We start from the raw sequence: 27,093 nt of genomic DNA, 5'->3' as shown, positions 1-27,093 counted from the left end.
CTTAGCTGCAAGGAGACCAGAGCCTTTGCATCAAGAAAGGTCAGAAGTCAGAGGAAATGCCAATATAAGCAATAGTCACAGTAAAGGAGCTTAATAAAGCCCTCACCTTCTTGTTTACCCTTGATTTCTCATTTATTGTGTAATAGAGGAAAACCTAAATGCATAACGGCACAAGAAGCAGCTGGACTATGTTTGCTCAAGAAGGGGACTCAGCTGACAATGTTGACAGGAACTGGGTTAATCAAACCACACTGGTTTTCTGCTCATCAATGCCCAGAGGCCATGCATGCAGGAGCTGGAATTAAGTCCTCACATTTGCACTGACGGATAAGATGCCTTTAACAACTCCAGAGCAGAAGGGAAAATTTGCCACTGATGTTGAGAATGTAAATAAAGTAAATGGATGAGACTGATGCAATTGCATGCCTGTTCTGTGTACACAGTTGCTTGAATTGGATGTGAATACCAGATAATGGCAGATATCACTGGACAACCTGTACCAGGTTATCTTCCCACCTTCCCATTGCCAGTTTGGCCTGACTCTGGTCACAGGTATGCTGATATAATCTTTCTGTCTTAACTCACATCTCAGAAAACTGCAGATACAAGTCCCAGATATGTTGAGGTGGACATTTAAGTAGATGTGGTCAAGACACCATTATTGTATTGTGGCATGAGATGGTTGGTGGTATGAGGTGGCTGGACCCTTTTTGCAGCCTGGTCAGCCCCAGCCTCAGGCATTGGGCACCTCCATGGGGACAGTGATTAACTGAGGCCAGGCCAGGCCAGAATGTGGGCCTCTGGTTGGGCCTGGCTTGGTGGGGTCCATGACGGTGAAGAGCTGGAGACCTCGTGTTCTGTAGAATTGTTGGGGCAGGAACTGATGGTCCATGGGGGTCTGAAATAGTGACCTGTGGGCAGGTTGGGGCAGTTGAGGCAGGCATAGTAAAGGCTGTGTGTACACTTCAGGCTGTGGCAACTCCTCAGGAAGAACTTTTCTGTGTAGGTGACTGGGTACTGACACAGGTTGCCCAGAAAGGTTGTGGAGTCTGTGCTTGGAGCTATTCAGAAGCTTCCAGGATGTGGTCCTTGACAACAGGCTCTGGGTATCCCTGGCTTGAGCAGGGATTGGGCTGGATGACCTCCAGAAGGTCCTTCCAACCTCAGCCATTCAGTGACTCTGAGATTCCTACTAATCTCATTTTCTGCCTGGGGTCCTAGTGGATCGGTGCATGGCAGAACCTTCTCTCTTTGTACCAAGATCAAATTTCCCTGAGTAACCTCAGACCTCACCTTGACCTTTGTTCTGGACCTTGTCTGCATATTATCTGGTCTAATTGGTGGCCTTCAGCTTCTGCCACCCCTAACAATGTGAATATGCCAATGCAACATGTGACTATGCATTCTATTTCCTTTCTGCTTAACATGCTATGACTGGTCATTACCAAGGCATGTGTCTGAATTACCAAAACTTTAAAGGGGTCCCATCACTGTGGTGCAGCTTTGTGGTGCAGATCTAAGGTAATATACAACCCCAAGTGATTTTTTTTTTTTTTTTTTCTGGATACTCAAGCTTAGTCTTTGTCTCTTTTGTTGTCTCATTGTTGATTCTTATTTTCTCAATTTCTTGTGTCTTCACTTCTTGAGGGAACCCTAGGGGAGCTGCTGGGATGGAACATGCATGACATACCCTTACTGAAACCAACAGCTCGGTTGCCTGGTGAAGGGTGGTGCAGTCTCCATTGACTATTTGTGTGGTATAGGGCAAGTTTCTTAGACATTCAAACCTCCTGGAGACCTGGCTGACTGTCTGTGGCTCAGACTGCCTATGCACAGCCTAGCCTTCATGCCTACTCATGCCTCCAAGTTTCAGGGAGTGCTGAGTGAGTCACCTTCCCGCTGTACTGGGCTTAGTGAAGAGCAGAGCCAATGGAGAGCAGTGATAGCCACATTTAATGTAGGTGCTCCAAGTAAGTGATCTGAATATAATGTCTTGTGGTCTGTGAGGTGCTCAGAGGCTGCACTGACTGATTTCAAATGCTCAGCATTTACCAAAAGCATTGCAACATTTATCTGGGTTAAATGGTTAACTCCAATAATAAAACCACCCATTTAGCTATGGGATCATTTCAAATAGCCTGTTATATAGTAAATCATACACCTGCTCTCAAGTCAGTACTAGTTGCCTACATTTTGTTCTCTTTTACTACACCTCACTGGCTTAAGCAGATTCATCCCAGTAATTACATTTTTCCTGATATACGATCTGACTTTTCATTATTACCCCAAAGTAAGTTTGCATTCAGACTGAATGCAGAATTAGATCCTCAGTCTTACAACAGAAGATAGTGCCTGTTTATCAATATCTCATAGAAGTTAAAGTTGTGGATTATTTATGAGCTGCTAAATGTAGTCATTCAACAATTAGTCTGGATTTCAGTACCTGGGAGGTGGGTGCTTGCAAGTCATGCCTGACATGGAAAAACATGAATGGGTAAAATGACTCTTCTTCCACATTTACAAAAGGTTTAAAAAATTGCAAAAGCTGCTGCCAGGTCACCTGTAACAAGTTTCAATTCCCAGAAGCATGTGGGAGAATTTTCAAAGTCAAAAATCAATGGCTATGAAATTACACATTAGTCTAGGGGAGTGTACTTCGCCTGTTTTCACGGCTAACATTCATCTTCCTATAGTAATAGTGGTGCAGACAATTTGCCACGGTAAAGTTGATCTATAAGTGTTTTAATTAAAGTTCTGACAGCAAATTGAAATCTTATTTTACTTGCAGGACAGACAGAATTCATTTCCCTCTCATCTGAGAACTTATGCTCGGAGGAGGACAACAGGATTGGCACAGGTTTGAGAGGAACATCAGGAAAACACACATGCTTATCAAGCTCTAAGTTAATGCAGCTATGTCTTTTTTCCTGCTCTGAAGGTGAGGGGCTGTAAGAAGTGGGTTGTTCTTGTGGCTTGGAAACTCCTTGGACATCAAGACTAATTAGCACTAATCAGTCTTTGGGCACTTCGAAGCTGGTTTGTAAGGTGGTGTGGATGTTTTTCCTAGCTAATACATGGGCAAGAGGTGAGGAATGCAGTCCACTCTGAGGCAGGTTTAGAGGCTTGACAGAGAAAGGAGATATCAGAAAGAACAGAACATCACACCTGCTCTCACCTAACTCCTTCCCTCACAGCAGAGGAAGGTGGCAGCAGAAAGGAAGGAGAGGATTATCATGGGGCTTTGGAAGGGCGGCAGACACGGCTCAAGGAAATGCTCAGAAACGATGAGGAAACAGTGGCAAGTGTTTATTGCAATTTTTATTGATTTCTATGGCCTCGGTAAGATGTTTAAGAAAACGTATGATGCTGAGCAAGCTTAAGAAAAAAGAAAATTAGGTAGGAAAATTTTATGCAGTGGAAAAGAAAAGTTATACTTTTGAGACACAAAGAGAGACCCCACTGGTCTTGGAGAAGCAGCAGCATCTCTGTCAGAGTTGTGTGCCAGGTTTTTGGGGATGGGGCTTCCTGGGCACATGCAGAGCAGTGCGACAGGATGGAGCAAATCCCCAGCAGCACTAATAACTGCTGATGTACTTGTCCCCTAGGGCTGTCACCCTCCTAACTGCTGAAAATAGGTTTTGCGTATTGTAGGGTTGTATATGCAGGGACAGCAAGGTGTGGGAGAAATTGGTCCTGGCTGTGCCAGTCACTCTGTCACCCTGGAGTACGGTGTGTGCACTGTCATCTGGGACAGAGAAACAGGTTGGGGACCAGTAGAGGAGAGCCATGGTGACCTGCTGTAAGGACAGGGCGCAGAATTTTATCATTCAGAGTTGTTTAGGTGATGCTGATGTCCAGAGGAACTGTTGTTTCTTCTGCCAAGATGAACGTTGTCTTCACTCATGAGAAATCCTTTACTATGTGTGTGAGTTTAGAAATCTCACTTTTTACTTAAAAAAAAATAAATATGTGCTGGAGTGACCTGTCTCTTTCTCCTGATGGCAGAGGGGATCTATAAGGTATTGTTAACAAACTGAAGAGCTCGGATTCCTCAGGAAAAAAATTAAATAAAATAATTCACCGAGGCTTTCCAGACATAAAGAGGAAAATTTGATTTAATTCCCAAGAGTTCAGCAAGAGAAATAAGTGATCTGGAGTATAATGGCCTCATACCTCACCAGCTGAACTTCCACTGGGAGCAGCTGAGATAACTCAACTATCTGTGTCCCCAGTTATTCCTGTGCAAAATCTGGTTTAAAGGATCATGAAGCAGAAGTTTCCACTGAGATAGATGTTAATATTTGATTATGCTTTGATTTGAGAAGCTACTCAAGAATCAACAAACTATAAGGTCATACACCTTTACCTTCAAACCCACCCTCAGCAAACTTTATATATATATAGTCTCTAGTTGGGGCAGAAAAAAATCTAGAAAACCACCAAAGCGCATGCTTAATTTTCACAAAGTGTGAGACCATGGAAAAGATCCATGCCTCTTTGTTGTGGGTTAACCACTAAGTCTGTCAGCTCCTTTTGGGACTCACATAGCGGCTTGGTTTTGTAATTATTTATAGAACATTAATTTTCAGTCAGGAAAGAACTAATTGTTTACCATTAGCATAACACTCAATTTGAAATAATTAAGGAGAACTCTGTTTTTCACTAATCTTAATCTAAGTCTGAAATGTATCCCCAAAGTCCATTAAAAACAAAGCAAAACCCACTGTTAATTAGCGATTTACTGTTACAATAGCTGGGAGTTCTAACACATTCAAATAAGAACTAGACAACATTATAAAATAAATCTCCCAGTTTGTCACATTTGAGAGTTACTAATAAAGAGGGTAATTCAGCATTATAAAAGTGCTTACTTTGTCTGGGAAGCCTGATAGCATGTCAGTATTACATAATTCTCATGATGGGGGATCAGATGAGAGATATAAATTGTTTGGTTGGGGAAATTAACTGAGAATTGATTCTCTCTGTTTTAATTTAACATCAGAATGCTAGAAAACTCCTAAAAGCAGATGGGCTATTGATCCAACAAGAGGATAATCAGTGCATCAAAGCAGGAGGACAAGAAATGGGAACTCTTGAGGCTCTTCAGTGACTGCTGTCTCAGACAGAGAAATCTTATTCACAGTGAGTCCTGGGAGGAGGGAGCTGGAATGGGAGAGAGGCTGCTTGGAGACAAACACTTACCCCTGCATGTGAAGCTGAAAAATTATGTCTAGCAGGGGAGGAAATGTAAAATCAAAGAGGGAAAATCTTGAATTATAAGAGGATGGGTGAAATAAAGACCTTGCAATAACTCACTGAGGATCCATAATCCATCAATGTCTGTCCTGTCTGCAAGGCACTAATTGTCATGTTCATGAAAGGAGTTTGAGAGTCCTGAGGGGATGGGGGGCTCAAAAGATGCTGTGTCTTCTGCTACACGAGGTCCAAACACCAATGTGAGCTTCCATGACTATTTATTTCTCTGTGAAGTTTCTGAAGAAATAGAAATAATTAATGACTGACTGTGTCTCTTTGGCTCAGGGAGCAGACCATTTCTGTGTCCATGTTAACCACACATAAATGATGTTGTCTGATGGGAAGCCTGCATTATGGACAGAGTCAGGACGTCCTGACTCTTGGCGTGACTGTTATATGCAGTGTCTTAAAAGCAGCACAGGAGCATCACTGAGGAGGAGGATAGGGAGGAAAGGGATAAAATTCTTATGTTCAGCCAGCAGTACTTAACGCAGATCCTGGAGGGGATCCAAGAGAACTTAAGGCAATATTTATGTTTCCTTCATCTAGGTTGTCTTCCTGACACAGCATATCACTAGTGAAATTTGGATGACCCATAAGGGTCTTTGCTTTTTGCACACCCTTGTAACCCAAATCTCAGTACAGCATTTGAGAAACAGTTGAGTAAGACATCACCCCTTTACCAGTTGATGCATCCTACTGTGGGGTGTCTGTGGACACAGAGCAGGACTATGTGTGGTCTGGTGAGCAATGCACCAGAATGGGAATGGTCTATGAACTATAAACTTTCTCAGTGCCTCTAAGCAAATGACTGTCTCTTTCTATCTATTTATGTAGGATGATAATTGTTTTTCCCTCACTTCTCATGCAGCTGTTTTGTTTGGAAATCTGTCTAGGAAGACATTTTCTTTTACTGTGTATCATAGAGACATAAAATCTTTTAGGTTGGAAAAGACTTCTAAGATCATAAAATCCAACTGTTTACATCTTACACAAGAAAGGGTGTTGTTACTTCATTGTTTCTCAAGTGGGATGTCAGTGCCATTCCACACATCACCAGGGATCCTGCAAATCATGGTCTGCTGAAGGTTTTGCATCATACCTGATAGCTCCCTGTGGACATTCTGGATGCTTTAGGGCACCTCAGAGTCAGTTCTGCCCTGTTTGCTATGGTGGATCCACAGCAGTCATTAATTCACTTATTTGTGTTTCTAAACACTTACGAGGCACAAATAGTAGAAAGAAGTTACATCAGGAACAGACATTTTTTATGATGTTGAACTTATTCCAAGATATTTACTGATTTACTGATGCTTTTCTACAGCTTCCACTGGGTTTCAGTAAATCCCAAAGTTTTATTCATCATAGACTTTATTTTAATAGTGTTGGATTCACAAGGCTGTTAACCCATGCCCTGGCACTGGTGTTACTTCTGGTCAGATACTTCTGACCAGAATGCCCTTGGAATTAATGCCACAGGTTGCTTTCAGCACAATGACATAAAGAAGACAGCAGAATATTTTTAGTCCTTTTGGGTTCTGGAGCATCTCAGCCCCTGTGAGACACAGTACTTGTGCCATTGGCATCAGTTTTTTCTCTCCCTGCATCAGATACTCCAAGGTCAAACACATGACCAGCAAGTGCTCTCCTGACCACAAAATTCTGTGTTCGAGCCAGGCAGCCATAAGCCAAGAACAAATCGTCCCAATTAGTTGCTGCTCTGACATTGCTGGTTCACAAATGGATATGTAAAGAACAAGTGGGCATGGTTGGAGATGCTCCCTGTAATTCTGAGGTTTGCCCCTTTCTATGGCCATTCAGTTTGTGGTATCAGTCATAAGAGGAAGCAATTTCTTATCACAGGGACTCTGGAAAAAGAAACCAAAATTCACTGCCCTTCATGGGCCAAGCTAAATATTTCTGCCAGAGAGACATCAAATAAGCCTCTTCTATATTGCTTTTTATCTGGCAAGATTGAAGTTGGTTGTGTAGAAACCAAAATAATGTTGCTGAACTCTTGTGGATTTGGATCTACAAGTGAACCATCAACAGAGAGGGATTCACAGAGGAAAAGTTTGGAAAAGATGTTTTGTTTCATCATTTTGTTCTGTAAAAGTCTCATAATATTTTAAGGTTTTTTAGAAGTTTCACATCCACATTTTGTGACAAGCAGAGCTTGTTCTTTCACTTACAGTAAAAATGTCAGTTCCATTTTGAGACGGCAGGGACAACTTTAGTGTTATAGAATCTGAGGAACCTGAAAGCAGAAAAATCTCTACCTTTAATTCTCCAAACTTAAAAAAAAAAAAAGTCTTTAGATTTTAACAGGGTTTAAAATTGAAATGGCTTTGAAGTAAGATGGTAATGCTATGAAGTAGCAAGTAGACTGCAAACCTCTTCCTTCTGCTGCTCACTGGAAGCTATCTCAGGCAGCTTGATAGTCACTGTTGCTGTATTACATGACTGACTCTTCCCTTGCAAAGTATGAACAACGTGGGTGCTGATCTTTGTTCTGAAGCCTCCACTAGCTGGCAGGGAGATGCTCTTCAGAGGACATAGAAAAGTTTATGGTCCAAAGTAATTAAGGTGGAAGGTACTTGTTACTCTTTCAATTTTAAAGATAGTGAAGCCAAAGGACACTGGAAAAATAACCAGTGACAGTGACAGGTTTCAAAACCACACTACATGTATTCACCTGCTCATTCATGATTGTATTTACATGTCCCTACCACAATTAGTAGTTATCAAGTTAATTTGCATCCTGCATCCTAATTGTCAATTAAATTTTTTTTGAAGAAGTTGAAACTTCAATATTGATTTTAAATCAAAGAGCTTTTTCTGAGGGAAAAAAAAAAAAAAAAAAAAAAGATATTCTAATAATTTTGTGTATTATAATGGTTCCTTCAGACTCTATGCAAAAGTACAGCGTGCTTCACCAGGAAATTATTTAGGCTCCTGCAGGGTGTTAATCCAAGCAGACTAGACAGGCAAATAAATTATTATCCCCTCCTTATTAATGGAGATTTGAGGGATTAAGCCTGAGTTTCACAGAAGCAGGTATGACCTTGAAAGAACTAAACCCAAATAATCTAAAGCCCTGCTAAGTGCCATTGGCTACCAATATTATTCCTTTTGTCTTAATAATCTGAAACAAAAGCAAAAACATAAACAACACTACCGTACAAGTGGTCAAAAACAGTGAAAAAAAGACATAGGGAAGTGTGATGATAACCTATCAAGCAATTGGTTTTATCCATTGGAGGAAACTCAAGGAAACTGCCATAGCCTCGTTTATGGAACTGAGGAGCTGGTTGCTATGGGTGGGTATGAGGGATGCAAGCAGCATGTTTTATATAGTGAAACAAAATCTTTTCATAGACCAGCTGAGATAGCTGGAGAAAGCCGACAGAATTTTTGGCAGTCAATCTCAAACTGGATGGTAATGGGATCACTAAGTGTTAGCAGCTTTTAAAAAAGCACAAGTCATTCCTTCAAAGCTAAGCAGCTTGTTTCTGTTTATTTTTGTCTTTGGAAGAAGGGGTAGGGAAAGTGTAGATTTGTTAACTCTCAGAAACTGAGTGTCTGTTTATATGGCCCAGTGCAGTACTGGCTCCACTTGAGATGGTTCCTGGTCCTGTGTCATCATCATCATCATCATCATCACCAGTTTTGCATAAAATCCACAGAAAAAATAAGTTTAGCAAGAAGGAAAGCACATCAGTGTGGTAAAAGACAGTATAAGCATGGATGCACTGTTTCTTATTCAGCACTGATTTGACTGTCTCCTCCCACCTCTGCACCACACCTGTGGGCTGAACTTCCCCTCTGAGGACCAGCGTGGTCTCAAGACAGCAGCAGGTCACATCAAACTCTCCTGTGTCTCATCTTGTCCTGTCATCATACTCCAGGGGCACAAGACAGAGATGCAGGGCCAGTACTTTGTAGGTAAATGACCCTTTACAATGTCTGCAGGATCACATTACCTCTTCATCAAGCCACATACACGGGTAATTTTGGTCTTGAAGCCACCCACAGTACTGCACATACAGACAGACAAGCATATGCATAGAGTATCTATGGCTGGCTTACCACAGTCCAAAGGAGAACATTTTCCCTGGTGGATATTTGACTGTAGAAACTGTCTTCTTCTTAGTATACCTGTGTCATATGCCACCTATAGCATTGTGACCTGCCTGAAGGATAAGGTAAGCCCCATATTACACAATACCATTGTGTAATAAACGTGTAAAGGTTGTCATAGTTAAACCTCATGGCTCAAGGTCTTGGTGCAGAGAATCCTAGGCCTGACTCAGTATCTGAACATCAGCAAGGTTTACTGGGAGAAAATTATGCACATGAATAAAAGTTATGCGTGTACTCAAACACAGGATGCTTTTTAAATGTCTGGTAAATGAAGGAATAGCTAAGTTCCTTTAACCAACAGTTAACTTTTATTAACCTGAGAATTTCCATTTTTTTGTTAGGTTTGTCATTCATTAACAAACTTGTCATTTCTTGGAACAGTTGTTTTATGGAGTAAGAACCTCATAAGATTTGCCTACTCCAGGATCTGCTAGCCTGTCTATGCTATTGCCCCTGCAAAAAGAGGCTGCTTCACCATCAGAATAAGAAAGGAAAAGAGAAACTCATGATCTTCCAGTACAGCAAATGGTTTCTTCAGCAGATAAATGTACAGAGGATTATCACATCTGAAGCAGTAGCTCCTACTGTCTAGTGGTCTTTGAATAAATTACCCACTATGCCTGAGTTACCAAGTCATTTCCTAGTTTATTGTGTTCAGCTCTTCATCATTCAGTGGCTCATGGAAATTTATGTGATGTATTCACAAAGGAAATAAAAATATTTTCAACTGACTTAGTGCGTCTAACATATAAAGTTTATAGCAATCTTTTCAGCTAAGTCTGTTGAGTAAGTAAAATATGATTTTATTGGCCAATATTGAAGAAAAAGAGTTTCATTGCTAATTCATCATGCTTCATTCAGTCTCATTATTTTATAGCTGTCCTGATGAATGTCACTGTAAAACAAAGGGTTTGTGTTGTGCTGTTCATATCACAGGCCAGTGCTTTAACTGACACTGTAGTCAACTATTTAGTTGTACCTATATCATTGCCAAGTTTCAGGCTTTGAAAGAAAACATCTGAATGAAAGTCGAGTGGAAACCAGTCTGCCTATAGAACACTTTGGCTTTGAAAGAAAAGTATGCTTTGTTGAACAGCTATTCTGGTCATCCCTGTTTGTGCCTTTGGTTCATTATTTCTACTTCCAAAACAAGAATTCTTTAGCACAACTGAGCTATCAAGTTTGCACTTACTGTTTCTTACTAAGGCTTTTCAAAACCAGCCTTCACCATGCTGCATCACTTTTCCAAAGGAATTCTATAAGTAAAGATCATCAGTGTGAGGATATACATTAATCTCACTTTGGTTCAAGCTAATGATCTCCCCAGAACCAACCAACCAACCAACCAACCAAATAAAATCAAAACAAAATAAAACAAACAACAAAACCTGACAAAAACTGACTGCAGACATTAAGATCATAGTTTTTGAAGAACCAAACAAAAACAGTACAGTGTAGTGCATTTAAATCTTCAGGGCTTTGGAGAAGCATACTACTTTTAAAAGACACTAATGGAATTCCTATTCCCTCACTCTCCTTTCCTGGGCAAGCCCCAAAGTATTTTTATTTTATTTTTTTTACCATCCTTTTAAGGAAGAAATGTCTTGTGGGAGATGCTTGTTAAATCTTGGCAGCATATCATTGCAATGCACCTTTCCTAACAAAACCACAAACCTTATGATTGCTCTATAACGTTTAATGTATAACAAGGAGTTCTGCTGCTATTGTAAAAATACCAGCTGACTTTTAACAGGACCATTAATTGATATTGTATCCTATTAGAACTCTTGTTTAAAAGGCAGTAAAATGTTAAACATTCTTGAATGTATTAATAAAGAAGGCCATTAGACATGCTTGTTTCAAGAGTCTTGATAAATTAATAAATGTTGAGTTAATTACAGTGCAGGACATTGAGATGTATCTTTGAGGCTGCAATGAGTATATTTCAAAGAAGACTCTTATCAGAGTTAAGCATGTGTGCAACAACAGTTAACTGGTGTAGTAAATCTGACAGGAATGTTTGTGTTTACTCTCTTCATTATCTAAAATGATTTATTTTTTTTTTAAACTTTAGATTAAATTAGATTAATACTTCAATCTGAAGATCTCCACAGGTGTGGGATTAACCTTAGTCATCTATTTCTTCCTCAGATTCCTCAATGTTATTTGTTGCCATAGAATTTTCATTAGAACTAAGTTAAATAAAATAATAGATAAGAGACACTGCACTTAAACCAAGACCATTTCCCACCTACCATTTTCATCTCACTCTGTCTCTGAGGAGGAAGAGCAAACAGATTAGACTCATGGCTGAATACAAGTGGGAAATGCTTACTTCTTTCTCACGGCAACCACTTGTGCTAGCACTGGATCACTTAATAGAAGAGGTGTTTTTGTATATACTTGGTGACTCACCTTTCCCTTAGCACCATTTTTGGTGAGTACATATATTTTTTACACATAAGGACTTTGATACAATACACCCTTGCTAACATTCCTACAAATCATTCTGTAGCAGTTTTTATGCCTTTCTGCCTAAACATCTGGTCTGCTGTAATTGGTGACAACGTTCTAGTTGATTTTTAAGGGTTCTTATTGATTTAATCTGTATGTTTATGGGTATCCAATATCCAGTAGTAATGCTTAGTGGCCTTTCTACTTTTACAACTGTTTCACTCTCTTTGAAACCCTGAGTTATTCTCTTGAACTTTGGCTCTACTGGCTGAGACCCAATGGGACTATTCTGCACAGCACAGGATAATTAATACATGGATTATTTACTTTTTTATTTATCTGTTCAATAACACCCCACTCTCCCTCTGATTCTTATGAAATTTTCCAGAAATCATTGCTTTTTGGACCTCTTTTGCTTAGGTGTAATGTAAATAAATCTTGATAGAAAAGCAGGAGGGAGAAAATTCTGCTGGCTCCATATGTAGAATACAAGAAGCCTGGAGTCCGTACCAGTATTCCCCAATCTTAGAAGCAAGAGAAGTCCTGTTTCAAAAAGATGTGTGTGGTTAGTAACACAAAAGTTTAAATGATATTCTTCTGACATGATACAGACTGGAAATGACCTGAGTCATCCTTTGACTGCTGAGTACAGATCAAAATATAAAATTTGATATTAGAACACTATTCTGACATGGTCATGCAATTTAAATCATACATGTTGTGCTGTCTTTTCATACAAAAGATTATTTTTTGACTGATGGAGCATGAACTTGATGCTGAAACATAACCTTTTTTTTTTTTTTTTCCTAAAAAAAAGGAACCTTTTTTTAAGACTATGTGAAGAGGAAACAAATGCTTTTATTAACTTAATGCAACTAAAGTCCCGTTGAAAGCAGAAAGACTGTGTACCTCTGCAACAAGTATGGCAAAAATTGACCCACAAGCATATGACAGGAAGGTCATATTTTGTTAATTTTCCTCTCTAGTGGTCAACTGGTATCTAAACATGAATACTTATATGAGTCTTTATTTAGACCATTTACTAGAAAGATAATCCTTTTAAATGATCTCTTATAATATAAACTCTTATGAAAAGCAATCAAAAGACACCTTGAAAAGTTAGTTTCATTTTTTTGTAGCAACTTCTCCCATCTATTCCTTTGCCCCATCAATCTATTCAAGCCTGTGTTTGCATGTAATAAAAGCAGAGGATATGCAATATATGTTGCTTTTGGTAAGCTGTTGTTTTACCTGGGTAATTTTCATTGATGTCTCCAAGGTGGAGATTCTCTTTGCTAGATTCCTGCAGCAACTGAGAACCAAATCTGAAAATGAGCTATTGTTTTGTGTTACCTATGACTAAAGAAGGGCAAATTATTTTATTTATTTATTTATTTATTTATTTATTTATTTATTTATTTATTTATTTATTTATTTGAGACAGAAGAGAGATTTGTTCTTTCTCTCTCTCTCTTTGGAAGAAACAACATTACTTCAGTTTTACAACAATCTCCCTGAACCTGAGGATCTGTCCCCAGAAGTTTAGCATTGGGTGGATGAAGAATGATGATTATGACTCTAAATTCTAAGCATTATAGCCTAGCTTAGCAGAATGACAACAGTGTGAATAGCAACAGGGTCATTTCTGTAATGAGAAAGCCAGTGCTATTTGTATTTTGTGGGTTTTATGATTAGAGAAGCAAATCTAAGCAATTTGTAAGGAAGTTAATTACTTTACAAATGTGCTCAGATTTGCTCATCTGCAAAGCTGTATGCCAAAAGATGTTTACCCAGGTCTTTCTTGGATTAATGGTGAAGGCCAGGAGATCAGCACAATGTTGGTGCCATGCAGAGTGGTGTGAGGGAGCCCTGGACACTGCCTGAGTGGGTGGCTGTGAGCGCACTCTGCAGTACTGCCTCATGCAGAGACAGTGAAGGTCTTAAGCAGGTGTTTTTCTTCTCTCAGGGATCACATCCCTTGTTCCCCTGACTTTCTGAAAGGTTGGATCATGAAACCTTGCTTCGCTTTGGAGCCACCTACTCAGCGCTATATTTGCCCTATGTAAAGTGGACATTTCCCCTCCTGTTCCATTTACAACCTTTCTGTCTTGCTGTCTGTCTGTCTGGGATGTGTAGTGGATCTCAGCTGTCCTAGGCACAAAGACAACTGGATCCCTTCTGTTAAACAAGTTTAAGTTAACCTGCAATTCATCAGACATTGCTACCTGTGTCTACTAGTTTCATTTGCGAGGATACCTGCGTAAATACTATTTGGAATGAAAAGTTAATGATGATGGAGGTTACAATCCAACATGCTATTTAAAAGTCACAGTCCCCTGCTGGAAAATAACCTGAGAATACTCTGAGGTCTAACCACAACCCACAAGTTGTGGGTTGTCCCTCTGAAAGGGCTCTTATGGATACCATGACAGCTTCCTCACTCCTAAACAAGGAAGACTGCTACGCAAACACACATACAACAGGGCTTGCTTGTAAGAGTATGATGCATCTTTATCCATATTTATTGGAGAGTTTGGTGATCTGCAGCAGAGGAGAACTGAAACAATATGTATCAGAATTGTTCACCTGAAGGGAAACTGGTTGATATCTCTCACAGATCTTCCCCTTCACTCTCCAGACACAACTTCTTCCAATTAAAATGTGAAAGGGACAATGTCACTGTCCTGTGAACTCAGGCTCTCCCCAAAAGCACTTGGTTTTAAAGCCATCTCCATTGGTAGCATCAGCTCAGGGCTCTTCCCCTCTGTCACCTATCCTGATCTGAAATTTTCTACTCTTCTTTTCTGTACCCACTTCTATTTATGGGGGAATTAAAACTTTCAATCCAAATGCTGAGTAAAAGTGTTTTTAGCTTAAAAGTGGAGGAGGAAGAAAAGCTGTCTTGTATACCAAATGACAGACTTATCTGCTTTCAGAGCTGAAGTTTCTCTACCAGTTCACCCAGTCATATTCCTCTTGGAATCAAATTAGCAACTCAAAAAACAGAATAAAACCAACCAAACAAAACAAACAAATAATAACAACAAACAAATGAGATGAGTCAGTGCTGATGTTGTTTAAAGCCTGTATTGTATTCTTTTATCTAGTCCCTCTTCCCTTGTCTAATGCTTACTTCAGCTTAGCCACCTCAGTAATGGCTCTGTGGGACAGTTTTCCAAGGCAATATCTTTTCTAGCCATATGCCTGATTTCAATGCCAGATCTGTCAACAATCCTCTTCAGATGAACCATCCTGCTGATAGTAGAATAAAAGTGAAATATCACTAAATGCTTGGGAAAAAAAAAAAAGTCAAAAAGGTTTGTGTTTTAATACTTTTCTTGAACCTTTTTTTCACCTCACTTTGTAGTGGATTTGACTTCAATTCTGATTCCACCTAATTTATGTATAAAAGATGTATTTTAAAGTGAGATGATTTTCCAAGCAATTTTGTGCCTGCGTGGGAGATGCTCTTAGGCAAGTCACCACTTCTTCCACTCAGAGTTAATGTAAAAGTGGACCTAAGGAGGTGTTTTATATTCGATGCCCAAGGGAAGACGGTATGATCAACAGAGACAGTGCTATCCTGAGCACTTAGTGCTGTCAGGTCCCCCAGTCTGTGCTGCCAAGGCAAAAGCAGTACATCCATCCTGGATCAAAAAATAATTTTGTACCACTTAAATGTTTCTAATATATTTACGATAATGATAAAACCATGATGATCATGCAATGATTTTGCTTGACCCCAGGAGGTCAAGAAAAGATTCAAATTAAGAGCTTCAGAAAAAAAAGATTAGTTCATTAAGGTGGCCCCATTCCTCAGGCACTGGGAAAGGAATAGGAAGGGAAGGTGATGTTGGATGTACATGAGAAATCTTGCAAACCTCCCTGATCCCCATGTCCCCTCACCATGACTACCAGAGCAAGGATATGTGAAAGCCATCCTGATTTGGGTGACATCATTGCTTCAGCTGGTGTGTGTTGCTCTGCCATGCTGCTCCTCAATGGTGAACTTGGATGCTGGGAGAAGCACAGCTGTCACACTGCTGGGCCTAGAGTCCCCTTGCCTGGCAGTGAAGGGTATCACAGCTTTCCCTCCAGCACATGACACATGGCATTCACTATGCCAGATGGAGCTGAGAGGACATTTTCTGATAAAGCCTCAGTAAATCTGCCTTGTAGAAACTGAGGGCATCCAGTTTGGAGTCTGCAAGACAGAATGCAAATCCCAGCTGTATCTGGAGTTTCCTCAGGTGCTGCAGATGTACCACATCTGGCTGTCAGGCTGAAATATAGGACACACATATATGTGTGACTGTTTGCAGGTATATTCAGCAGGTGTGTTAAGCACAGCAGCGTAGCTATGAACAAATCTGAGAAGCTTTCTTTCACAGTTAAGGAAATTGAAACCAATATACCTGCTGCATATGAAGCAATGTTATGGAGCCATTTCTTGCATCTGGAAGACATCCCACGTGACTAGTACAAGTATATCTGCTTTTAACATTTTCATCTTCTGTGCAGTTTGGAAGCATCAGAAGCATCAGTCTAGACTCGTAGGAGTATGTCAGATAAGCCCAAGTAATTGCATCCTCTTTGGAAAAATGGGTAGGAATTAGGGAATATTAAATGAAGAAGCTGAAATTATATTATTTTGTGGTGGATAATAGTGTACCTGCAAAAGGAAAGCCAAACCAAAACCTGTTTGAAGTGGCTGCCTCCCATGTATTAGGGTCAAGCTGGCTCTGCCTGAGAATAACCACAGAATTTGACAACAATCACATATAATTACAACAAACGAATTCACTAATGTCCCTAAAATACAATAGATCCTGACAAAATAAATGTTACATTTGGTGTAACAAAAGTTCAGCTGCCTCTTGCCTTCTCTGCCAGTGGAAAGTTACTTACTCCATGTTATGTGGGAGAGCCATTTGAGGTCTCCACTTAAAACCAGGCTGAAATACAATCTGTACCCTAGATAGCCATCAACAGGAAGGTTTCCAGACAAATTAACTAGGTTAAAAACGGAGAGCATTTACCTTAAAATCAAATTCACCATACACTTTCAGTTCTGAAAGCAAGCTGGTCTTTTTGAAACAGTAGCCAGGAGCAGGAGAATCTAGATTTATTTGAAGGCATCTGGAGTAATTTGTCCTTTTATTTAGATTATGTTTCAGAATTCACAGTTGCTGGAATTCAGGCTTATGCATGTGATCCGGGCAAGCTGTTTTGTACCACATATCAAAAATGAGGGGCAATCCCATGCACAAGAACCAGTTTCAGCCATGATACTTTTTTTTTGCAAAAGTTCTCAAACATAAAGCTGTTACCAACAATTTCATTTATCTTTTTATACCACTTAGGTATTGCCCACTATTTCTTAGTGCTGGATTTCACCTTTGGCCAGGGCACTGCTGTTATTAGCTTTATGGTAGCCAGGCAGCAAACAAAAAATGGATGTTGATGATTCTCTGTGATGCAGGTGACAACAATTAACCAGGTACTGAGATTGGGACTAACTCACCAATAATTATGCACAAACAATGCAATATTATTTTGGTCAATGGCAAGTTGCAGATGAGCCAGCAGTGTGCCCTGGCAGCCCTAAGGGTCAACCCTACCTTGAGTGCCTCAGGCCCAGCACCGCCAGCCGGGTGAGGGCAGGGATTGTCCTGCTCTGCTCTGAGCTGTGCGGCCTCACCTCGGGCAGTGTACAGGTTGGAGTGCCACGGTGTGAGAAGGACATAAAGCTGTTAAAGAGTGTCCAAAGGAGGGCTATGAAAATAGTGAAGGGCCTAGAGGGGAAGACGTACTAGGAGTGGCTGTGGTCTCTTGATTTGTTCAGCCCATAGCAGAACTGGCTGAAGGGAGGCCTCATGGCAGCCTGCAGCTCCCTCACAAGGGGAGCGGAGGGGCAGGTGCTGAGCTCTGCTCTCTGGGGACAGCGACAGGACATGAGGGAACGGCATGGAGCTGGGACAGGGGAGGGTCAGGCTGGGGGTTAGGGAAAGGTTCTGCACCCAGAGAGAGGGTGGTCAGGCACTGGGACAGGCTCCCCAGGGCAGTGGTCATGGCACTGAATCTGCTGGAGTTCAAGAAATGTTTGGACAACGCTCTAAGTCACATGGTCTGATTTTTGGGTGGCAAAGTGTGGAGCCAGGAGCTAGACTCTATGATCCTTGCGGGTCCCTTCCAACTCAGGTTATTCTATGATTCTATATACGAAGAAAAATACAGTTCTTGATTTTCAGGATTTTCATTTCCTTTGAGAAATGGCCAGCTAAGCATTCAGAACAGGATTGTTTTAAATTACTTGTCTGCACTGGTGTGCAGAATGAAGCAATGATATCCATAGGGCTATGTCCTCCCCCTTCCTGGGATGACCAAGCTGTAAATATAAGGCTTCAGTCTGGGACACCAATGGGGTAAAATTAAGGTGAAGTTTAGAACAGAGAAAAGACCTACAGCTGCATTTTGAATATCTCATGACTTCAGGCTGTATAGATCCAGGATTTTGATTCAAGACCACTGCTGGTTTCATTGCTATTGATAAGCCGTCAGATTTTGAGTGTAAGCATCTTTTTACAAGATATTGTAATAATGTTATCAATATTTATACTGAAAATTTATAACTACTTTCAAAAGTTTCAAAACCTTTAAGAATTATTTACCTTCTGGATTCTGCTGTTAAAAATGTTGGCAAATTGCTACACATCTTAAAAAAAAAAAAATAAAAAAAACAACCATCGTCTTATCAGTAATTTTACATTGGCAACAGTCAAATTCTCTGCACTATAAGCCTTCTGGGCATTACAAGTTAATGGCTGAAACTGAGTAGCAGTAAAACAATGATTAATGGAAAAATGTCATGTCTCCCTACAGAAGCTGATTCAAGAGCTATGCTCATATAGCAGAAGTTACAATATTTCTCAGTTTTGCAACCTCCAGACAATGAAAAATGGCATCTTATATATTCCTAAGATAGATAGGTCCCTTAATATTAACTCTATTATTTGAGAAAATTGTGCTTTAAATAAGGATAAATATTGACACATTTTATTATTGAAAATAAACTCACATTTGAGTCAACCTGCCACAGCTATCTTCTTTAGTGATTTATTGTTTAATCATTATTTAAATTTAGGGTTTATTTACTAGGAAAACAACAACAACAACAAAAACACTTAAAAAGCTGATAACTTAAGAAGCCAAAGCAGCACAGAAGTAGCAATAAACTCAACATTTGAGAACTACAGAAAGTACAGTTTTTACAGCTGGGAAACATACTGCCAAGGGAAGTATGGAATTGTAGCAGGTGAATACCTCTAAAATCACATGTTATCAGCCTTGTGTTTAACATGTTTGACAGAGGCAATTTCAGAAATGATATAGAAGAGGTTCCCAGGGAGCCATGCCAGAATTTGGGTCTCATCAAACCCAGGCAAGCTTAGAGGCATCATGTAGTTGTCTCAGAAGGTTTCACAGACATGATGACTGCACTGCCCAGGTCTTGACAGCCTCTGGAATACCACACTCTATTGAACTCATTAAAAGTATGTTGCCCATGTATCCTGAATCAGAAAGTAAAACTGCAGAAGTAAGAGTCTTCAAGTTTGGGAGATTTTGTATTATGTTGATTGTGTAAGATAGACCCTGAGATTGATGTTCATACCAGGATGTAAATGTTTCTTTCTGCCACTTTATGGTTTTGAAAAATACCCTGCTTTATACTGAAAAAAAAAAAAAAAAGAAAGAAAAACCAACAACAACAACAAAACAACCTCAGTCCTTTGTGTGTTTTTGTGCAAAAACTGGACAGCAGTCCTGTGGATTAGAGCACTCAGGAGTTCAATGCTCCTGTGATTACTGGGCAGAGGACAGATCTGAAATGGCTTTCTCTTGGTTACTGATCTGTTCTCAAACTACTTCCAGTCTCTCACCGTTTGAGCAGAAATTGGATCCTTTCCCTGATCATTGCTGATAAACCTTTCTCTGGAACTAGTACCTTTCTATAAACAGTTTATGTTTCATGGACAGGTGTTGTCATTTACACTTAAGTCTTTTTCAGTCTACAAAATACATAAATAAAGATGTTTCATGCTCTTTGGAGAATATGACTGCTCCTTAACTGGCAGCACCTTTGCTGTCAGAGTGGACAACCTTCAAATGAAAGTCATAGCAGTTGCAGAGTGAGAGGTGATTTTTGGTGTAAGGAACGATATATCTGAAAAGCTTTGCGTATCAGCACAGAGACCTGCAAATCGATTCTCTTTAACAGTGAGATAACTATGATGTTTTGTTTTTAGGACATGTTAAGATCCACAGTTTTTCCTCAGCAAATTGCAACAGAAGCCTGAACAGACAAATGGACCCTGTGGTAAGGTTCAGGTGAGTATCTGGTTGGCAGTATCAAGTCCTATAATTGCTACAGCCTCCAGTAAAATTAATTTGTAAGCCATTGGCTTTCTAAAGGCCAGATGTCTACAATTACTTTTTTTCTTCTTTGTGCCAAGATGCATTCTTTCAAGAAAAAATATCGCTAAGCAAAGGGCACCTGTCTAAAATTACTAAGGCTCAAGTAAGAGATTTGCAGATCAACTTTGCTGCCCTTTTCCCCCTGCAGTAAAACTATATGCTTTGTCTACTGAGAACAAGAGAAAATGACCTTGCCTTGATTTGTGAACTTTAAAAAATGCTAAAATGATATCTGCAAGGAAATAGAATGCAAAACTGGCCTTCAGCTATGAAGGCTTTATTTTTTCATGTTTCTTAAAAAGAAAATGAGGATGCCATAAACATATCTGTCTTTATTTATTTTTTGGTCCTCTGTTCTTCCTCAAAATAATTATTGCAAGGATTTATTTACACCATATTTGATTTACACTTTAAGTAAAACCAATATATTTGCAAAAGGAAAAAAATGACACTTTAATTTGTTTATTTCAGTTGTATTTAGACATAGTCAGAAAATAGAATTTACAACCTACGTAGGTTTCTGGAATATCTGTATTTCATTTTGGCCTTACCCAGTATAAAAAGTCTAACTATCATTGATGGAATAAAATGCTGTAAAACGATTTTATTTAGAAATACCTATTTGTTCTTTATTTTGCCATTGAATTTGAATACAATTTTCTGCTCTGAAATAGCCATATACGTACCTCCTTTCTATGTGTCTTCTCTTGTATGACTTTCAACTGAAAAACATTTAACTATAAGTTATTTTCTTCACTGAAAATAATAATTTCATTGAAACGGCAGGCATCAAAATGCATGATTGCTGAATGATTCTCATTAAGACCCTGATTACATCTTAGAGATGTAAAAAGTAAAAGTACTTTTATTTATTTATTTGTTTGTTTTACAAGCTGTTTTTGTACAGCTGGTGTAAGAACTTCAGGAATCATTGAATCATAGCTTCTTTGAATCACAGAATGGTTTGGGTTGGAAGGGACCTTAAAGTTCATCTAGTTCTAACCCCCCTGACATGGTCAGAGACACTTTCTGCTGGACTGGGTTCCTCATAACTCCATCCAACTTGGCCTTGAACACTGCCAGGGATGGGACATCCACAGCTTCTCTGGGCAACCTGAATCAGTGCTTCCCCAGCCTCATAGTAAATAATTTTTTCCTAATGTCCAATCTAAAATGTACCTTTTTTAGTGTAAAGCCATTTCCCCTACCAATTCACTCCCTGACAAAGAGTACCTCCCCAGTTTTCTTATAGGTCCCCTTTAGGTATTGGAAAATTACTATAAAGTCTCCCCAGAGCCTTCTCTACTCCAGACTGAACAACTCCTTCAGTAGTGGGCATGACACATCTTCACTCACACCTCTGGACTTTACCATTGTCCGTCTGTGATATGCCTCTGCAACCTCTGTGACATCTCACATGCAGGACCTCAACGTGATGAAGTCAAAGAGCTCACAGTGTGGTCACCATATTTTCTGCAGTGCTGAACTGACAAAGGACAAAAGATCTAGGCAAGTCCAAGGAAGCTATTTTGTATTCTGGATCAGTGCAACATCTTTTTTTTTCAACCTACTAGTACAGGATCATAAAAACAAGATTAGGGCTTAAGTAGCTATCATTATAAAACTGATGACAAAATGCCATTTCCTGCTACTGATAAAAAAAGTCATAAAAGAAAGCATATATTTTGTTGTTGTTGTTACTGTTGTTTTGCAGTGGGTCTGTCATGATTCCAGTGTTCCCAGTGTCACTCCTTACCTGGTACACGAATTGCTGAGGACCTGTTTCCTGAAATGCTCTGTAACGGAAGAGATCATCAAGTAGTAATGTCTCATTTTTTTTTTTTACTACAGTTTATCTTATGATAGTGAACATTATTATGGCACTTCTTTGCTCCCATGATAATGCCAGCATAGGCTGCTGTGCATTATTGTACATTGTAAATCACTTTTCCAATAAAGAAAACTTTGCAATTGGAAATATCAATGAAAAAATACAAGAAGATACACATCATAGTTGTTCTTAGACTATTGTCACCCTATGCTGTGCATTAAAATTGCATACAATGTGTACAAAACTGAGGACCAAGATTCAGTTTTGTAAGAGTGCAACATTGCTTCATAATCTAGAGATTATCCATACTGCTGTGATTTTTCAAAACCTATGATAATAACTCTTCAGCTACTGTAATCATCTGAACTTGGGCAATTTACTCCATTTCAAGATTTTTGCTGCAATTCAAATTGTTAAATTCCCCTGGGCAGGAGAGAGTTGTAGAACAGTCTCTGTCTTTCTCACACTCTTTTGTTAAGACAAATTCTCTCACAATGCTAAACAGTGCAGCTTTATGCAGACCAGTTCTTTCTCCAAGCTAACTCTTCAAGGACAGCAAGCAAACAGCTTAAAAATCTAGAAGTTGCTTTTGTTCCTCCAAAATAGAAACTTTTTTTTTTTTTTTTTTTTTTTTTTTCCCCTGTTTATCCTAGTGTGAGTATTCAGCTGAAGGAAGAATGCCCCAAGTAAGTAAATCAGCCCCCCCCCCCTTTTTTTTTTTTTTTTAATTAGAACAATAAAGGCTCCTGACCAACAGGCCCCTGTTGGTCAGTTTCTTGAAGTGTATGTGCAAGTTGTTCTCGCAAAGTGTGTGTGTCAGGTAATGGAGCATACACTTTTGCCTGCTTGTTTTGGAAGCATAAGGTCAAACACATCAACTTGAGAAGCGTCCAAATTCTTCACAAATACAGATTCTCCAAGGAGCTCAGCAAGCACATAAAAGTGGTACTAGGGTGATACCGGTATCTTGGTTTAAAACAAAACAAAACTGCTTTGCAGGTTGTTTTATTTTTCTTTCATGCTCCTTATTGCTCTGTGCAAAGTAACCAAAGGAGCAAAGCCAGGCTACTGCCACTGACATGAGAGATAGCTTAAAGTGTGACAATCAGTGGAGCTGGGAAGCATTTCTCTCTCATGAAGTAATGTGCGCTGATAATCCTAGATACCCTTCAGCAGGAGGAACAGCTTTTTAAAGGGCTCAACTTTCCTCTTTGAATGAGATTTCCTGAGTATCTGGGTTACTGTGAACCATGGCAGACATTTTCAAAAGCACCTCAGGCACCAAGGAGCTCAAATCTAAAGAGTCTTGGTGCCTCCTGTATCCTCAAGCTGCTTCTAAAATGTTCTCTTAAAAATAAATAATAAATAACTGTATTATAGAAAACCTGAAATCATGAGAAACAAATCCAACCACTTTTGTGGGACAACTGATATGCAGAGGGAACAGGAAGTAAGTCCATGTTTTGAAGCAAAATTGAAAGTCACTCTCTGTTTTTTTTTTTTTTCCATTGACCTTTTGAATTGGAAATTTAAAATAATAGATAATACTGTTAAAGTAAGATATACGAGTTTTCCCTGCATGCTGTGGCAGTCCCTGTGATGCTGGTATCAGCAGAAAATGTCCCTATGACTCCCATGGAGCCCTGTCCCCCTATTGATGCTCTGCTGAATATGCTGGAGGTCTGTGAACAGTTTGCATTGCAGCACCTTTCAGAGGGTCTCCATACACTTGCATTTCACTCAACTTTCAGTGCATTATCCCAGCTTAACAGTGCAGAGTACTGGTGCCTGCTGTGGTTATGACTCTGATCTGGCACATTCACCCACTAGGCGTGTTGCACCCAGAAGGAGTCAGTAGCTGATCCAGCAGTCGCCTGCTGTTTATACGAACTGCTCGCGATCCCACAGTAAATTGCCAGAATGCTGCTTTCATGACAGACCACATTCCTTTCCCCCTCATTGCTCCCCTCTCCACATGGCGTAGCTGGATTTCCAATTATGGTTGAACACTGATGTGTCTTCTATCCCCCTTTTATTTTTGTTTCTAACCTCAGAAGCCATTGCCAACCTGCTCTTCTCTTAACTAACCATATTCTTCCCTCATCAACATGAACAAGTGCGGCACCATTGAGCCCTGTGTAAATAGCCAGAATGACATCTGAAACAACAGAAATGTTAGTATTCGCTTGATGGGGGTTTTTAACAACATGCTTGGAGATGTCGAGGGTTTGCTTTACATCTGCAGCAAATTCACTATGTGATCTGTTGATGGGTTGCAGATGGCACCATGAGCCACTGCTTGCAACAGAAGTAACAACCCTGGTCACATTTTACCACATTAAACAATTTACTTGGGTGGTAATTACATAGCAATTAACTTTGCTGCTTCACGAATGTTATGTGAGCAGCACTTTTTTTTTTTTTTTTTTTTTTTCCTCTGTCAGCTTCACTCTTTTATCTATGGCTGAGGACAAGTGTTCCTGCCAGAACAAGCTATTAGGAAATGAAGGCCAGCCATGATCTCTTTGGGAAATAATATCTGCTCCTCTGGGCAGGACTGGGAGATGAGGTACCAGAGCAGTGTTTTAGCTACTACTAGAATACTGTTACCACTTAAAGGAGAGGCTTTGTCTTGATCAAAAATTTTGATGTCTTGTCAAAATCTGTTGTCTAGGTTCCTTCTACAGTCACTGGAAAGATTAGTACCTCAAAGGGGTTATCTAGCTATCCAGAAGTGAGGGGAAATGCTCTCTTGAGATGTTTTTCTCTACTGAGTGTAGAGGCTATATGAATAAGATCTCATGCTTACTTTTAGATAACTATATATTAAGTGAAATGAGCCTTGCTCTTCATGCTTAGCATAAAAACAACAAAAACAAAAAAAGTGTAAAGAGTATTTAGGGTATTGAGAAAGTCTCTACAGTGAGAAAAATCTTCATCTCATCTAGCTTGAAAAGAAAATTTGCGTTTTGGTTATAAAAAGAAGCCACTATCTGATATTATTATATCACCTTATAACCAGGACTATAAAACTGAAGCCTTATAAAAAAGAAACTTACAACAGAACCTTTTGTGTGGAAGTGAGGGTGCTATTAACCACCGGGACACTCTGAGGTGCTCTGAGGTAAGTTGTGAACACCTGATATAAAGAATACATCTTTCCAAAAGTACATACAAGTAATGCGTTATAAATTATTGGACTGAGTACTATGTGGGCAACGTCACACAGGATGACCATTGTAATCTTTCTGGAGTAAAGTCTAGGAAAAAAGTCTTGATCAACTGCAGGATCTGGTCCTTAGATTTTAAATCTTTAGGGCATATGACACATCTTTGCTCTGTTAGCATATTTTCATCACTAAAATTTTCATTATTCATCTCTAAAGAAGAAGGGCAACCACAGATGAAGGCAGTGCATGAGGACAGAGGTGATACAACTTCCATTCTGCCATGGGTTTCCTTTGTGACTTCGGTCAATTAAGCTCAGCAATTCCAATGCATTTATTATTCCTTTTTGAAATCCATAAGAGGCTACTTCATAGCAGAGCTTCAGGCTATATAGGCTGCATATAAACTTTCTACTATAAGAGTGTAAAAACACTACTGCTACTAGTTTGACATGTACACTCCACAATGGGCTACTGTGGTTGTCTGTTATTCAGCAATGTCAGACCTTTGCTCCCTAATCAGTCATGAGAGAATTAGTTTCAGCCACTAGTCTGGCACATTCAGTAGGAGGTTTGAAAGTGATCTTTTTTTATTCATTTTCTTCTATTCTATCTTCCCAGTCTACAGAGACCATAATCATGTTGTATGTAGACACAATTGCAGATGCAGCTCTAAGTGCTACCTTAACATACCTAAAAGCAACTACATAGGATAGTCACACTTGACAAGTTTCTTTCAAAGGCTTTGTCATTTTGACCCGTGTTACTGTATCACATAGAATTGCCTACATTGTCCAGATTGGACTATAAATTGATAAATTTTGCAGTATGGAGGAAAGGTGGCAACTGCAGAAGACAGGAGTTTAAAGTACATTAGAAGTCAGTAATATTGTTGCTTTATAATCTCCTCATGTAGCTTTTACTATCCCTCCCCATCTGTTCTGACAGAATTTCTCTATGATCTGAACAAAACCTCGAATTAGATATTTTTTCTAGAGCCATAAACTTAATCTAATGTAAGCTCTGATTACAGTAATTTTTTAACTTGTGTTTAGATAATTACTGTGCCAAAACTGCTGTAAAGCAAATGGTGTGCTGACTGATTAAAAAAAATAGACAACCTCATTTTTTTCTTCTTTTATAATATTTAAGAACTGTCATTTAGCTCTGTGGCATCTGGAAAAGAGAAGTCCAGCAAAAGCTGTTAACGTTATTTTTATGACATATTTCCATCCCTGACTATCTTGCTTACTACACCAGCTGCTGGAAGCACTGAAATGCAACTTCTAACAGTTCTTTTAGTTTCTATTTTTACTATTATTTTTTCCTAATGTGACACACAGCAAAAAAAGTTTTGTAATAGACAAGTTCATCTGCAGGTGGAACTTCCGTTGTGGTTTATTTTTTCCAAAATTCAAGAAGCTTCTCAGATTTATGCAAGACACTGGTCTGGAAAGAGGTTAATATTGCCAAGGTTACTACTAAGCTACCTGAGCTATCTCTTCTGATGGATATCAGAGATTTCCCAAGCCTATTTGCAGGACTGGCCAGGGATTTTTTGTGTAAATAACTGCATTGTAGAAAATCCAGTTCTGGCAAAAGGGACCTTGATACATTTTAGTTATGTATTCGGTCAACCAAACAGAAAATTCTCAACTGTTGAATTGAACTGAAATTATAATGTTAGATTATTTTGAGATGAATCAATATTTGCCTAAGATTGCTGCAACATTTAATCGGTATTATATGGGAAGTACTTTTTGCTAC

At 39.4% G+C, this 27,093-nt stretch overlaps 1 long non-coding RNA gene across 4 annotated transcripts in view; it reads left to right on the top strand.

The window, feature by feature from the left end:
- LOC137851487 (uncharacterized) overlaps positions 1 to 27,093 on the top strand; it is a 279,957-nt gene that overhangs the window by 91,734 nt on the left and 161,130 nt on the right. For 2 of the 4 annotated variants that reach the window (XR_011093239.1, XR_011093241.1), the window contains exons 6-7: positions 20,160 to 20,241; positions 22,043 to 22,149. This is a non-coding gene — a long non-coding RNA (uncharacterized lncRNA). Of the gene's footprint in view, positions 1 to 20,159; positions 20,242 to 22,042; positions 22,880 to 27,093 lie in introns of those variants that run through there. The other 2 variants (XR_011093240.1, XR_011093242.1) reach the window with 1 other exon arrangement.

Source organism: Anas acuta, chromosome 2 (assembly GCF_963932015.1).
Source record: "Anas acuta chromosome 2, bAnaAcu1.1, whole genome shotgun sequence".
NCBI classification, from domain to species: domain Eukaryota; kingdom Metazoa; phylum Chordata; class Aves; order Anseriformes; family Anatidae; genus Anas; species Anas acuta.
This window is presented reverse-complemented; position numbering and strand designations above follow the sequence as displayed.